Below are 15,775 nucleotides of genomic sequence, written 5' to 3'. Positions count from 1 at the left end.
CTTTGAAGAAATGATTATGAAAACCTGCATTGGTATTAGACTTTCTGGTCTAATGCCGTAGCTAGTGCATTAAACACCTCTTTCCTATAATGAACTTGTTGAGTACGCTCGTACTCATACCACTCTTAAATCCCCTGCTTAGATATGGAGGCATCGAAGGAGGATCTACAGTGCAACTCGAAGGCTGAGGAGTCAACAACTACTTCAAGAGACAGGACCCTGTCAGATGAGTCAGATACCACATCCAACAAGGAGAAAACCTAGATTAGCAATAGAAAGGAACTTTCTTCCTAAACCTAGCTCCTATTTAGCTAGAATCTATGCTTAGCCTCTATAGCTAGTTAAATACTCTACAAATAGAGTTCGTGATAAGACTAGACTACGAGTCGTTCTTCTGGAGTTATTTGCAGTTTTACCTCATTGTAAAGTAGGAGGCTGTGATGATCTTATGTAACAGAGTCAGTGTTGTAATTCTATAGACATACCTTGGACCCGCATATGTTTCTGTTGTACCACTCTGAGCGATATAATACTAGTGGAACGGTGTTTCATTGGTGTTATATCAGACTTGCATACTACACCATGCAGTGGTATGCCGGGTCACCACAGCTGGTATCAGAGCAAATGCTTTGACCTAGGATTAAAACCCTTTAAATGAGACCTATAGGATTGGTAGTGTCTATAGGAAGTTGTCTTAGTTAAACGAAATATTCTTATGACTTGAGATGGGTATTCACTTGAGAATAATCCTGACACACTTGAGTCAACATTTTTTTATCTATCTTTACTAAGTAAAGTTAGCTAATCCCAAACATATAGTACACCATGAAGTCCTTAAACAATAGATGAGTAGATCACAGTTGGTATACAATACATGATAGTCCAAAGAGAGGATACAACCATAAGGAAGATATCCTATTGGAAGATGTGTATCAACACATGTTATGGTTAAGTAAGAATTATTCAGACATGTAATAGGAGTGATATCAAGTTAGATAATTAAGATATCCTAATAGAAGATGTAGACCCAGATAAGTAATGAGTAAGTTAAAATTATCTAGACATGTGAAACAATTGATAGTAAATGATAACTATGAGTCATATGAGGTAGTATAGACCATGATGAGTCAATCATGGGAGGTAAGCAAGAGAGATAGAAATAAAACATGTCTACTTACAAAGTAGTGATAGTAATCATATATGATTCACCTGAGAATCATTATGTGATGGACTAGAACATCAATATTAGGAGAAGAACAATAAGAAGCCAGTTGTTCAACAATAGTGTAAGAATTGTATTCCAAAAATATGGGAAGTGTGCCAAGCACATCATGACCATATGCTTATGGTAGAAATGCTTAGAAGTATAGGAACTAGATCCTAATAAATATGTATTCAGAGTAACCATATTAAAACTAGTGGTATCATACAAAGTAGTCCTCAATAGCACTTATATATGGTATAATATTTTGTTAGTACTTCCAAACAAAACTAGGTTAACCTTAACTATCCTAGGCCACTTTGTTTCAAGTTTATCTCATTGCAAATGTGCAATTAAGTTAAATGTTGAGACAAATAGTAGAGTCCCCTATATTCGTGCTAAGTATCACGATATAAACCTATCTTATGTGGTGTTATATACTACACATCTCAGCCTGATGTTTAGAGATGTCATACTCAAGTATTATATTCAGGCTTATGATGGTGTGTACTATAAACACAAAGCTAAATCTTCTTGGATTTTAATGGATTTTCATTGTTTGACTAGATCCATACATGAAGTTTGGCGTTGATATGCAAATGCATGTTGCAATATCAAGTCCTCACTTGGTGTTATAGATCTAGAGGGTAATGGTAAACGTGTGAGGAAGTGACGAATACTGAAGATTCTGAAGACAAGATGAAGGTTCATCAGATAAAGGAAACAAAGTTGTGGGAAGCAACCACAATATTCAGAAGGAAGTACCAATCAAAACTCATGCTTTACCTCAACAGAGGAGTACTTTAGTACATTAGAAGCATGAAGGTGAGAAATATGATGACTATGGAGAAGTAGAAGTAGAACCATAGTCATTATAGAAGAGGGAATGCAGGGGAAATCACTTAGGATACTATATTCATAGTGTCAGCTAGTGGTTTTCTTGCAAAATAAACCCTGTATAAAGGAAGATAATATATGAAACCATAGCAGATATAAGAAGACCATAGTTGATATCAGAAGACCCCAATTGGTATAGAATCAATACTGCGAGATAAAGTAGAAGATGTCTCGTTTAGTTGATCAGAACCCATAATAGAATCCATTTTTAGATAACAAATAGCCACAACTGGTATCAAGTAGTCCACCATTGGATTATTTTTACCAAGAAGTTGTGAACAAATAATTTTGTTAACCAAATAGCAATGACCTATAATCATTTAATCGAAGGATTCGCATTGGATGTCCACAATTGAGTGGATACACCATAGATATTCTTCGCGAGACCTTAGAAGAATATAAACCATAAGCTACACCTAGACCAATATTCTAACCATAAGTTCTATGATTGGAAGAAAAAGGAGTTGAAGACCATAAGAAAACTCTAAGGGGTAGAGTAAAGATTGAGTTGGATGTACAATAACTCAATATTTTTAAGCAAGATAGAAGAAGAAGGTCTGAACTGAGAGGAAGTTCGATCTTATTTTCATAAGAGTGTTGAACACTACTTTCAGAAGGATGTCAGACCAGAAGCCGAGGTGCATATCTCGAGGAAGTAAGAAGTGGACTATAAATTGAGAAAGTGAGTAAAATTTACTCAGAAGTACGGAAGCTCAAGTAAGCTAAGTTTAATGAAGTTGGACGAAGGAAATACCGTAGACCAATAAATCCCAAGATGGCCAAAGAATGAAGACAATTGAACATACCAATATCAAAGACTAATCGAATGATTCCTTTCATGGAACCTAAAGAACCCAAAATAGTTATAGGTATCAACTATAAACCATGATTGGATGGACCAAATGAGTCTAATCTATTATTAGGGAAATAAACCATCACGACCATTTCCATGGTAAGTACCTTACCAAGTACCTTTATTGCACTTTTGGTAGTAAGGGAAAACAAAGACCTATTTTATCAAATAGGAAAATGTTATCCAATTAGTCCTCAATTAAGACTGTTAGGACAAGAAGAAGTCTCAATCATTGAATCTTCAATGGAAAATGAAACAAGATTATAATATTAAAAAGAAATCATGGAATTGAAGTAAAGAACCATGGTTCAGAGACAAACCCTAATGGATTCCAGGAAGAATCTGGACAAGGGATATATTCAATTATATCCAGTGAGATCAATATGGAGTTCGAGAAAAGTTTTAGTCTATACAAGTCAGATCCACACTCCAGAAACGTGAGAGAGTTCAAACTTCGAGGACGAAGTTTAGTTTAAGGGGTAGAGACTGTAATATCCCAGGTAATGGGGTTACAAAAATAGAGGAAACAGATGTGTGCATTGCATTCATGCATAGAAAATCCGGGGAATTTTCGCGTTTTTGTTTAAAACCTCCAAAGTGATCGAGGTTTCTCTTACATCGGTGGAATTGAGTTAGTCATCGATGTGAGTGTGACAAATTTCGACATGATCTTTGTGAATTCATGTGTTTTAGGGGAACAATTTGAATTCAAATTCAAATATGAAAGGTAGAAATTCAAATAAGAATTTGAATTGGAACTTTAAACCTAAACAAGTATATAAACATAATATGTAATAGTAAACACATTTGATAATTCCAAATGAATAAATAATTCAAACTTTATTACAAATAACATTATTCAATAAATTACAAGTTAGAAAAGAAATAGAAAATTATAAAAGAATACAAGAAATTTCTAAACTAAATCTTCATATTCCAAATCTTCCCAATTTTCTTATCCTCTAGCTGCAAAATAAACAATAAAGACAAAGAAATGTTGTGTTAAGGTTAAAATGTCTGTCTCCGCATTTTGGGAGACATTTTAATATTGGAAACTAGCTATTAGGAATTAAGAACTTGTCTTAATACCCAAACGGTGATTAGAGGGAGTAAATCTTTAATAGGCAACAAGAGACAATCCGAGAAGGGTGATCACTATTCTATAAAAGGCAACAACGAGGCATTTTCATTGACAATCACTAATCATCTCTCAGGCAACAAGGGACAAGCAGACAACAATTGATTGATTCCGTTCAATTCTAGGCAACCATGCGATATTATCTTAATCTCCCTCTAATCTAGCTAGAAACCATAAAGCCCACAAAAGTATTTATCTAGATCATGTTTGACATTGAAAAGTCAAAATGATCATAACATTTAACAACATTTTTTTTAATTAAGCAGAAGCTTGATTAACATGAAAGTTACACTTGAGTTGTTTAGCTCACTGAATTATATTAGTCAGGAAGGTCCATATGTAGCAGTACCATACAACTAGCTAGTTTCACTTAGTCTACACAACAGAAAGGCCAACACGGGATAAAAGCAAACAGTCATTGCTTGCACAAGGAGAAAGAGAAAGCAAGATTGTCTTCTTGCACTAGATAAAGGAACCATACACACAGGCAGCACACACACTACATGCAAACCGTGAGCTGTCTCAGCCACAGCAATAGCACTAGTGCATAAAAGGATCAGCTCAACCGTACCACAACCTGCTCCATGTAGAAAAGTTACACTAGCAACCACTTGCACTAGTCTAACCAGCTAGAACACCAAGATGAGCAAGATCACCAGGAAGAATATGAAGAAGCAAGGACGAGCGGGCTGTCAACCACAAGGAGGTTTATTTCCAAGTCAAGAGGCCAAGCACACTCAAGTTCTTGGTCAACAAATTCATAGCCATAGAGAATACAGAGAGAGAGAGGGGGAATAGCTCACAGTGGTGTAGTCGAATAGAGGAAGAGGCCGACGCCGGGGTTGCGTCCGCGGCACCGTCCAGCCGGCGTCGAGGATGAAATAATCATCACCAGCACAACAGCAATTCCCCACCAGTGCATCACCACCAGTACACGGACGTCGGGGTTGCAGTCGTAGACGCCGTCCGGCCGGCGTCGTGGATGCAGTAGTCACCACCAACACCACACCGCTCCACCAGTACAACAACACCACAGCACAACACCACCAATTCACCGTCATCGCAGCAGTCTGCCCGCGGCGGCGACGGAAACACGCCGGCGACCGAGCCAACCGTGGGCTAGGGTTGCCGTGAAGCACGCGTGCGGGAAAGGGGCGGCGCTGAGGCAGTGGTATATGGCAGGGAGGTCTGTGGTGAGGCCACGCCGGGGAACAGCGTCGGAGGAGGAGGCCGGCGATGGCCAAATCGGCCGGCAGTAGCTAGGGTTTTCAAGTTGGGGGCAAACGGGAGAGGCCACGAGAATCAAATCGACCAGGGTGAGGGGTAGAGAGAGGTGAGGCGAAACAAATCCATACCAAGCCAGCGCCAGAGATGGCCGGAACCGGCCAGAAGAAAGTGGCGGCATGGCGGGGCTGGGATCCTCGCGGGCGCGCGCATGTTGGCGACCGGGCGTCGTGGTGAAGGGAAACCAGGGGAGGAGAGGATGGCGGAGCTTCGCTGACGGACAGCGGCGCCGGAGACGGCCGGCGATGACCGGAGTGACGACAGGCGGCGGCTGCATCGCGGAGGCGTGCTGTTCGCGTGCGTGCGAAGAGGCGAGGATAGCGATAGGAAGAGTGCGCATCAGGTTCGTGTGCGTGCGAGCACTTGAGCTGGGTCCAATCCATCTAGATTAATTGACACGTGTATGCTATTGGCCCAAATAACTCTAATCATAATAACTAATCCACTCGTATGTATGTATATCCCTGGCAATCTAATTTCTAAAGAAAAATAGGAATATTATTCATATTAATACTAATTGATTTAAAAAAATGTTAAAATTGTATGTCAACCTTAATCATGTAATAATTTTCTTATTATAATCTTGACATGATTTAATAAACAAAACATAGATTTTTATTTTTGAATTCATAAATGTCATTTAAAATTTGCATAAAACATATAAAATAAATATTGGCCAATGTGAAACTATATTCTAGCATTTGCATATATTTTTGATGAATATCTTCTTTAACTTAAACTAGTAAATTAAATTCAAAACAATTTAATACTTTGTAGGAAATTCGTTCAACCCTAAAAATATATTACTTGAACCAAAATATACTATAAGTTGCTATCCCTTCTATTTTCTAAAACAATATTATGAGTTACCATTAAACCTAAAGATATAAAATCCAACCACACTTTAAGTCATACACTTACACATCTCTTGGAATTGTTTGATTTAACTTTACATGATCATGATCTGATAGTTGCCTATAAGACATGTCGGATTGGATGTTATGTAGAAGGTCATAGCTAGAATTTATGTGTTACTTATTTTATTATGGTAGATAATCTATTAAGTCCCAAATTTAACACATGTACCTAAAGCTAACAATTATTCTTTACATGCTAAGATGGTGTCAACTATTATTAATTGTATGCTCATATATTGTTATGCTTTGTATACCAATTTGATTAAAACTCTAATAGCAACCATGTAGTATTAATGAAAAGGGAACCCAAACTTGTTATTTTCATGCCATCACCATTAATCATCATTGATTAATAGCACACCACTTTGATCAACTAAAGTAGAAACCTTATGTATTAATTCACTCTATATGGTCCTATTTAACTAAACCATGCAACTACTAGATGATTATGAACCATCCTGTTTAGGAACCAACTATTCCTAACTTAGTGAATCCAATAATAAAACTTAGACAACCTCAACCCTAATTGATATACTTCTTATTGCTTAAGAAGTATGTTCTTCAAAAGTTATTCTTTTGAAGTAAATAAGAAGTAGCCATCAAACCTTCTTAATAGGATCTATAAACCCTAGCTTGACTATCACCAGCAAGGTATACCAACCTTGATAGCACCCAAGTTTAATGAATCGCCTAAGATGTGCTTCCAACCTTGTTAGGATCCATCTAATACTTACTCAAGAAGCTAATTTTGAAACCATACTAAACCATAGAAACCACAACCATAATTATCATACTTGTTCTTTATTAAACAACATGTTCTTCAAAAGTTATTCTTTTGAAGTATATAACAAATAATCATCAACCATACACTATAGGACTTAAAATTGACAATTGTCTTCCACTTATTATACAACTACTATCCTTTAGTGTGTATGATTGTTACTATGCATTTTACCACTTGCTTATGATTCTAAAACAACACAACCCTAATAAGAACCTTGTTTGTGAACCACTGTAAAAGTGCAACACACCCTAAACAAATCATTTCAACTCACTAATCCTAAATCATCGGGGTTAGGTCACGCTTAGAGCGATTGCATCTCCTACTTATGCATTATTGCATCCTTGCCAATCTTTTAAACATCGTCCTTACCGGACGATGATGCTATTTCAGAATTTGGAGTTATTGCGTATCGAAGACCTTGACTACATAATCTTGCAGTCAAGAAAGGCAAGTTCATCACTTGCTCATGTCATTTGAGTATCTTTATCAAATTACTTGCAAAGTACTATGATTATCACTATTGCATAAAAATCAAAACCACTACTTTCATAACTATGAATATGACTATGTGGTGGGCAATGGAACCATGGATTGTGTTGATATGGTGGAGGTTCCATTGCAAGGGTTTATATCCATCTAGGATTAAACAACAAATGTCGCCAGTGATTCTTGTGCCGTAATACCCGTGTTAACCATAAGATCTGGAGTGGGACGGAATAGTCAATTGTATTTCCACCTCTTGTACATCAATGGATGCGCTTTACCGTTGACAAGGTATCAACTTGTCAATGCCTATGGATTGTAGGCTAGGGTTTAGTTGGAAGTAGAGGGTAAGTAGATCTCGAAGGTTTCAGCCGAAAAGTACTCGACGATTATGAAAACTAGGGTTTGCAGACAATGATTCGATTGATTCGTCGTCCCTCGACTCCCCCTTTATATAGGAGGTGGAGCCGAGGGATTCGTGTTATACAAGTTTACAGAGTCCGGGACGGTTTCTAACTCATCCCGCCAGATTACAAATAACACTTCCTATTACAACTCTATCTTTCCTTAATAGATCTTGGGCTCCCGAATCTTCTTATTCTTCGGGTATTGGGCCTCTAGTAAACCCCGGGTACCATCTTCGGCAGGCCCATTTGGGATGCCTATGTCGAGTCTCCCGAGATTTTGCTTGAATCGTAGAATCAGTGGAAAATCTCCACCGTTTATTTTTATTCGAGAGCTTTAACTGTTTTATATTTCTTCACATAAAATTCTATATTGTACAGGGGATAATGGTAGTTGGGGCTAGTTCATCTGACGGATCAGGTACTAGTTAACTGCTCTAGTGGCAATCCGCAAAAACCTACTTCAAAATCACGTCCCTGGACATGATCTCGGGATACTGGTGCAAACTTCGACAGGTGCCGCTTAAGGTCTTACCATTCTGTCGAGTCCCAGTCAAATTTATCGGGTACCTAACGCGTCCGTTAGGATTTTTCTTCGTATCTGTTGATACGGATAAAGGCAGCAGAGCGCAGTCTTTGGCGATGCCACGCCCAGCAGAACGGATCTGGGGTCTTACCTTCGCAAATTTGCGGCATTCAGAAATTGATCGCAACTTCGGCGTTCTGAGAATATATTGTCGAGTGCTTTTCCGGCTGTTGGAATGGCACATTTTACCGAGTCAAATATGACTTATATTGTTCTCCCGATGGGAGTATATGTCGAGTTAATTATAACTCGAAATATGCTCTCTTGCTTTTCTATTTTTCCTTTGTTAATTTCATCGGGCACGCGAACAGCGTTCCCGATGGGAGTAGCCCCCGAGGCTACAGCCAAGGACTTGTGCTTGGTTGTAGGCTCCCGCAATTTCTATATTGCCATAGTCGAAATTTTACTTTTTGTCGAAGTAGCCCCCGAGCATTTGGGCAAAAACTTGTTTTTTGATCAAAGGCTCCCGAAGTATTGAATAATTCTTCCTATCGCCAATCTTCTTTTATTTTTCTTGTCGACATGCTTCCCTTAATCAAATTTACTTCATCCTTCTCGAATAGTCGTGATTTTTCTGCCCTGTGGGTCCATTGCTTCCACCACGTTGACACGTCATGCAAGTGGGGGACACACGTCCTCCGCTTTTTCTGGCGCACGTACGGTAACGCCTATCTCAGTAAAAATACTTTTTTGCCCTTGTATCTAGAAGATCTATTCTCACCACACGATTTCTTCATCCAACGGCACACTGCTTCACCCGATTCTTATATAAACCTTTCTTCAACCTCCGTTCATCCCCTCGCTTGCGCCGCTCACCTGTTCCTCTTCGCAAAACTTCCCCTGCGCCCAACTCTCTCCGATCTTCCGCACGCACATACATTGCTCTGCCCATTGCCGTTGATGCCACCGCGCGCGCGTCTGACTCGCCACAGCACTCCGGAATCCAAGATGGCCGCCGAGGATCTTGAGTGGGAGAGATCCAAAATCTCCAACCAAGACACCAACATGCTGAAGAGGCTTGGCCTCATGAAGAAGGAGGACGCCATTCGCTTTCCTAGCGAAGAAAGCTACCCCAATCCTCCAATGGAGTACCGGGTTAGTTTTGTTGATCATCTAATCCGCGGCCTTTCGACCCCAATCCACGATTTCCTCCGCGGCCTTCTTTTCGTTTATGGGATTCAACTGCACCAGTTGACCCCCAATTCCATCCTTCACATTTCTATTTTTATCACGCTTTGCAAATGTTTCCTCGGAATCCCTCCCAATTGGGCTCTGTGGAAACGCATTTTCTGCCTCCGCCGCAATGGCTCCCACAACGTCACTTATAACATAGGTGGCGTTGTTATCTGTGTTCGTACTGATGTCGACTATTTCGACGTCAAGTTTCCTGATTCTGTCCAAGGATGGCGCAAAAAGTGGCTCTACATTCACGAAGAAAGCGCCAACTCCGTTGAGCACAACATAATTCCTTTCGACGGAAGTGCCAGAATTCAGCGCCGCCGCTCCTGGGATGCTGAAGCTTCTGAGGAAGAGAAAAAGGCGACAGAGGCACTCATGTCTCGCATTCGTCAGCTTCAAAATACTCGAGGCAAGGAGCTGTCTGGTGTTCAAATCACTGCCTACTTCCTTAGGATTAGAGTGCAGCCTCTTCAGGCTCACAAAAATCCCCTTTGGACGTACTCTGGTAAAAATGATGCCAACAGAATCTCCGGTGATCTTTCCACCAAGGACTTGGAGAAGTTGGTTCGAAGACTTTCTCGCCTAGGCAAGGACCCAGTTCCTTCCTCTTGTCGCGTGGAACCGTACAGCTCCACCAATCCACTCCCCGAGGTATTTTGTCTTCCCGAGTTTTTATCCTGTTCCGCACTTTCTCTGCATCTCATTGTATTGTCATCTCTTTAATTTCCCTTTTGTCACTATTTTTTACAGAACCATCCTACTATGACTTCCCTTCCTCCTCTTCCTGAGGGTGGAGAAGTTGAAGAACAGGCCATCGTTGCCAAAGATACTCAAGGTTCTTACGTTTCACGAAAGTGAAGTCGCGGGTTCTCACAAATCTGCGGCTTCTCGTGACAAAGAAATTGAGTCTGAAGCCAGTGAATCGACGCAATCCCTTCCTCCTGCTGTTTCTCCAAGGAACAAAAGGAAAAGGAATGATGCCGAGGATTCTGGCACCTCTAAGGCTGAAGAAGTTGTTCCTTCTCATCCGAAGGCAGCTTACGATCCTTATGTTGAATCCCTCGTCAGCTCGTAAGTCGTCTTTATTTCTCCCTATTTTTGTACTCGAAATATTTATCTTGTCTTGCTTTTTATGCTGCCGATTTTTTGATCAACAGTGATGAGGAAGAAGAAGTACCAACTACTGATGTGGCTCCTCGGACAAGCACGTCACGTACTGTACTTGCCTCAGACACGCTAGTTGAAGGAGAAGAAACGTCGCCTCCTCAACAAAACGTCGTCACCACTACTCCACCATCAAGCCCCCTTGCTCCTTCACCAAAAAGGACAAGGGTTGAAAAGATTGTTGAACCTGCCCCTCAGTTGGGCAGTTCGTCGACTCTGCTCCTAGATGATGTAAGCTTGTCGACATCTATATTTTCCTTATTTTGTTTTTCCACACCTTTTCTCTTTTTCATGCCGATGTTTCTCTTGCTGTGTTCACGTTGAACAGCCTATGATCAAGGATCTTCTCCGCATCGGTTCCCAATTTATTGGGTACCGTGAATATGCTAATAGAGCCGAAGGTAACGACTTTTATACTTGCTGTTTTTCCTTGATTTTTTACTCCTGTTGCTTGTCGCGATTTTTGATCTTTCTTCTCTCTCTTTTCCATATCTCGACAGAGAAACTTGCAGAGGCCAACGAACGCGCCGACGCACTTGCTCGAAAACTTGAGCAAAGTGAGGCGGCTCGCAAGAAAGCTGACCTCGCTGCTAGCAAAGCCAAGGCCGAAGCTGATGAAGCCAAGGCGAAAGCTGCTGGTGTCGAGGAATTGCAGAAAAAACTTGAGGATGCTACAACTGCCTTAGATGAGCACAAAGCTGCGCAAGCTTCTCGTGAAGAAGGAATCCTCAAGCGCCTGAAATCTCAGAGTCGCCGCACTTTCAGTAAGTTTGCTGATCCCTTCTATTTTTATGAGAATCATTGTTTCTTGTCTTTTCACTAATGCTTTGTTTCCTTGACAGCCCAAACAAACCAGGATTTTGATCTGACGAATCCTGTCAATGACCCTGTCCTTGACGCACTTTCCTATCTGGAGCTTCATGGGTCCGAGATTCGTGAAGGTGTGTCGAATGCTAGCGCAGTGTTGTCGGCATTGTTCCCCTACTTCTTCCCGAAGAAAGAGGAGCCTGCGACTTTCCTCAACCTTGCCAAGATGTTCAATACACCGGAAGACCTTGGACTGAAGATGCGCCAAGAAAATATGAAGGTTGCCGTTGAGAACACTGTCGCGTTGGTTGCTGACAGTCGACAGACTATTGACTGGATGAAAGTTGGCGACACCGAGCAAATAGAGCAGTCAAGGTGGAAGTCGCTGATTAAGGCAGCCAAGCCCAACACAAAGAAGATCTTGGCCTATCTCGGGATTAAGCCATCGTCGACTCCTAGCTCGTCAAGGCCGGAGGTCTAGTTGCATGCCTCTGTTTTTCTTTCTGTTTCTTTTGCTCTTGTCGCCAAAGTAGTCATTTGGTGACACGTATTTCCTTAGCTCCACTGTAATGCCCTTGTAATTATTCCAAGAGATTAATGAAAAATTCTATCTTTGCTTGTTGTTTGATGTTGTCTTGTTTAAATTTCAGTTGATATTTGATAACTATACTCCATCTTCCGCTCCTTCCAATGTTTCGCCTTCTTCTTCTCGCGCGAGGGGAGCTTTTGCTGATACTGCTCCTGTCGACGATACCTTGTCGCAAGAACTGGATGAACTTCGACAGCAACTTTAGTATGCGAAGAAGCAAACACTTGTGATGATGGAGCAATCTCGTAAGTCATCTGAAGCCGAAAAAGTTGCTCTTCAGCAAGCTCACGAGGCCGTGGCTGCTAAGGAAATTGCTGCTTCCGAGGCTGAAAAGGCGACTACTCGAGAAAATTTCATGCTCGAATTAATGAATGAAGCCAGTGCAGATATGTCGGGTATGCCTGTTTCATCCGCTGATATCTTTCATCTTCATGCTATTGTTTCTTAAAGGTTTCCACTTCTTTGTTTTGATAGGTGCCTTTACTGATGCTGCTGCCGAGGAGGAGAGGGTAAATGCTAGGACAAACCTCCTTGTTAATCTTTCCCTGGACCATGGTTCTTTGTTTTGGGCTACCCCAGAGAGGACCCGCCAAATTGTCAGATTTCAAGATCGCACCTCTCAAACTCGCGATTTCCTTGACTTCTGTACCAAGACCTTGTCCATGGTTTACAACTCCATGTTTCCTCGGAACGTCCAACCAAAAACTCTTCCTGAATTGATGGAAAGGTTCAAGGATGCTCGCAGTATCCATGATTTTGTCAAAGCTCAACTAGTAGCTGGCGCTAGATTTGCTCTTATCATGCTCCAGATCTGCCACTCGAATCTTGACCTTACCCAAGTTGTCGCGAAGGTTCACCAAAAGGTAAAACGTCGGAGAGTTGGTGTTGACAGAATTAACACGAAGGTTACGCCTATAGCCGAAGAAATGATTGAGGACCTTCTTCGGATGGACGCCGACTTTTTTGCCGATGGCCATTATGCCGATTTTCTTGGTGCTGCTCCTGAGGAAAACAGAGTTACTCTTGATGACATATTGAATCAAGACTAGTTAGTTTCTTCTTGTAGATATTTCTTCTTTGTAATTCATGACTATATTGTAAAGCAATCATTATATTTCTCTGTTTGTCTAGCCCCCGAGTGTTTCGGTGACTCTTTACTGTATTTGTATATTTGCGAGGTTTTGAACCAAGGCATTTATATATTTATGGCGAATATGAGCCCCCGAGCTTTTTATTGAGTACTATTTTGTATTTTTATTGACTCACGAGGTATTTGAATACCAAGGCAAGGCTTTTCTTTTGTCGATGAACTATATTGAAATTCGTCGGAGCAAAGACTTTGATCATGTCGATAAAGAAGAAAAGTTATTTTGACACTATCTTTATTATATTGCAGCACCGCGAGCCCGCCTCATTAAAAACCTTCTCCGGCCCCACTCGGTGCCCCGAAAAAGGAAAAGAGTGCGTCTGAAAACTCGCGGGCGTTTCAGTACATTGAAGTTTTACAAGGACTATATTTCGACTCTAGGCGTAGAACCGCCTAAGTTGCGCCACGTTCCAGGGGTTTGGCTCCTCCACCCCTGTCTTCTTGTCCTTTATCCTGTATGCTCCTCCTCCGATTACTTCCGTGACAATGTAAGGGCCAAGTCATGGTGACTCGAGTTTTTCATGACTTTTTTGCGTGAGCCGAAGAACTAGGTCTCCCACCTGAAAAGATCTTGGCCGCAAACGTCGACTGTGGTAATTCTTCAAGTCCTGTTGATATTTGGTTACCCGAGATAATACTTCATCTCGAGCTTCATCAAGTGCGTCGACGTCGTCTTCTAGCGCTCTTCTCGACGTTTCTTCATCATATTCAGCGACACGTGGAGAGTTGTGCTCTATCTCGATTGGTAGTACTGCCTCTGCTCCATGAACCAGGAAAAACGGAGTTTCCTGCGTTGCTGTGTTTGGTGTTGTTCGGATGCTCCACAACACGCTTGGTAGTTCTTCTGGCCAGGTATGTCGAGCTTTTTCCAGTGGTCCTAACAAGCGCTTCTTGATGCCATTGCAGATGATGCCATTGGCTTTCTCGACTTGCCCATTGGTTTGAGGATGTGCAACTGACGCAAAGTTCAGCTTGATACCCACCTCTTCACAATAATCTTTGAATTCATGGGATGTGAAGTTACTGCCGTTGTCTGTGACGATGCTGTGGGGCACTCCAAATCTGAAGACGAGGCCTTTTACGAATTTTACTGCGGATGCTCCGTCTGGTGAATTTATCGGCTTCGCTTCTATCCACTTTGTAAATTTATCGACAGCTACTAACATGTACTCCTTTCCTCCTGGCCAGGATTTGTGTAACTTGCCCACCATATCAAGTCCCCATTGAGCAAAGGGCCATGACAATGGTATTGGTGCTAGCTCTGCTGCTGGAGAGTGAGGTTTTGCGGCAAACCTTTGACACGCGTCGCAAGTTCTTACTATGTCCTTGGCGTCCTCGATTGCTATCAACCAGTAGAATCCTACCCGAAAAACCTTGGCTGCGATAGCTCGACTACTTGCGTGGTGGCCACATATTCCTTCGTGTACATCCTTTAGAATTATTCTTCCTTCTTCGGGTGTGACGCACCTTTGCAAGACGCCTGAAATACTTCGCTTATACAATTCTCCCTTGACCACCGTGAAAGCTTTGGAGCGTCGAATTACTCGCCTTGCCTCAACTGGGTCGTCGGGTATTTCTTTCCTGAGGATGTATGATATGTACGGCTGCATCCACGGTATCTGTATCACCATGACCAGGTCCTGATCTTCTTCTTCATCCTCTTGCTTTTCCTTGGTAGCCCCCGAGGGTTTCTTCTCCTTCTTTTTTGATTTTGTCGACTTAGTGGATCTCTCTGTTATCTCTTCCCAGAATACACCTGGCGGGACTGCCAGGCATTGCGACCCGATGTTTGCAAGAACGTCGGCTTCGTCGTTGCTCAATCTACTGATATGATTTACTTCGCATCCATCGAACAACTTCTCGAGCTCGTTATACACCTCCTTGTATGCCATCATGCTATCATTGACTGCATCACATTGGTTCATAACTTGCTGTGCCACCAACTGTGAGTCGCCAAAGATTTTTAGTCGAGTTGCACCGCAGGCTTTCGCCATCTTCATCCCGTGTATGAGAGCCTCATATTCTGCTTCATTGTTAGATGCGTTAGGGAACGTCATCCGAAGGATGTACTTCAACTTGTCACCTTCAGGTGATATGAGTACTACTCCTGCGCCAGCCCCTTCTAGTCTCTTGGACCCATCAAAGTTCATGGTCCAGGTTCTCGATAAGTCTGGGGGTCCTGTGTTTTGCAACTCCATCCACTCTGCGATGAAGTCCGGCAGAACTTGCGACTTGATTGCTTTTCTTTTTTCATACGTGATGTCCCGAGGGGAAAGTTCTATTCCCCAAAGGGAGACACGACCCGTAGCTTTTGGGTTGTTCAATATATTTGACAAAGGAGC

General features: G+C 41.8%; 1 long non-coding RNA gene across 1 annotated transcript; it reads right to left on the bottom strand.

Annotated features, from left to right (window-relative positions):
* Positions 1–3,765: 3,765 nt before the first annotated feature.
* LOC127307374 (uncharacterized) lies at positions 3,766–5,761 on the bottom strand. The gene is made up of 2 exons (XR_007855437.2): positions 4,893–5,761; positions 3,766–4,778 (listed from the first exon to the last, which is right to left on the bottom strand). It is a non-coding gene; the product is annotated as an uncharacterized lncRNA (long non-coding RNA).
* Positions 5,762–15,775: the final 10,014 nt, after the last annotated feature.

The sequence above is a fragment of the Lolium perenne genome, chromosome 6 (genome assembly GCF_019359855.2).
Source record: "Lolium perenne isolate Kyuss_39 chromosome 6, Kyuss_2.0, whole genome shotgun sequence".
NCBI lineage: Eukaryota > Viridiplantae > Streptophyta > Magnoliopsida > Poales > Poaceae > Lolium > Lolium perenne.
This window is presented reverse-complemented; position numbering and strand designations above follow the sequence as displayed.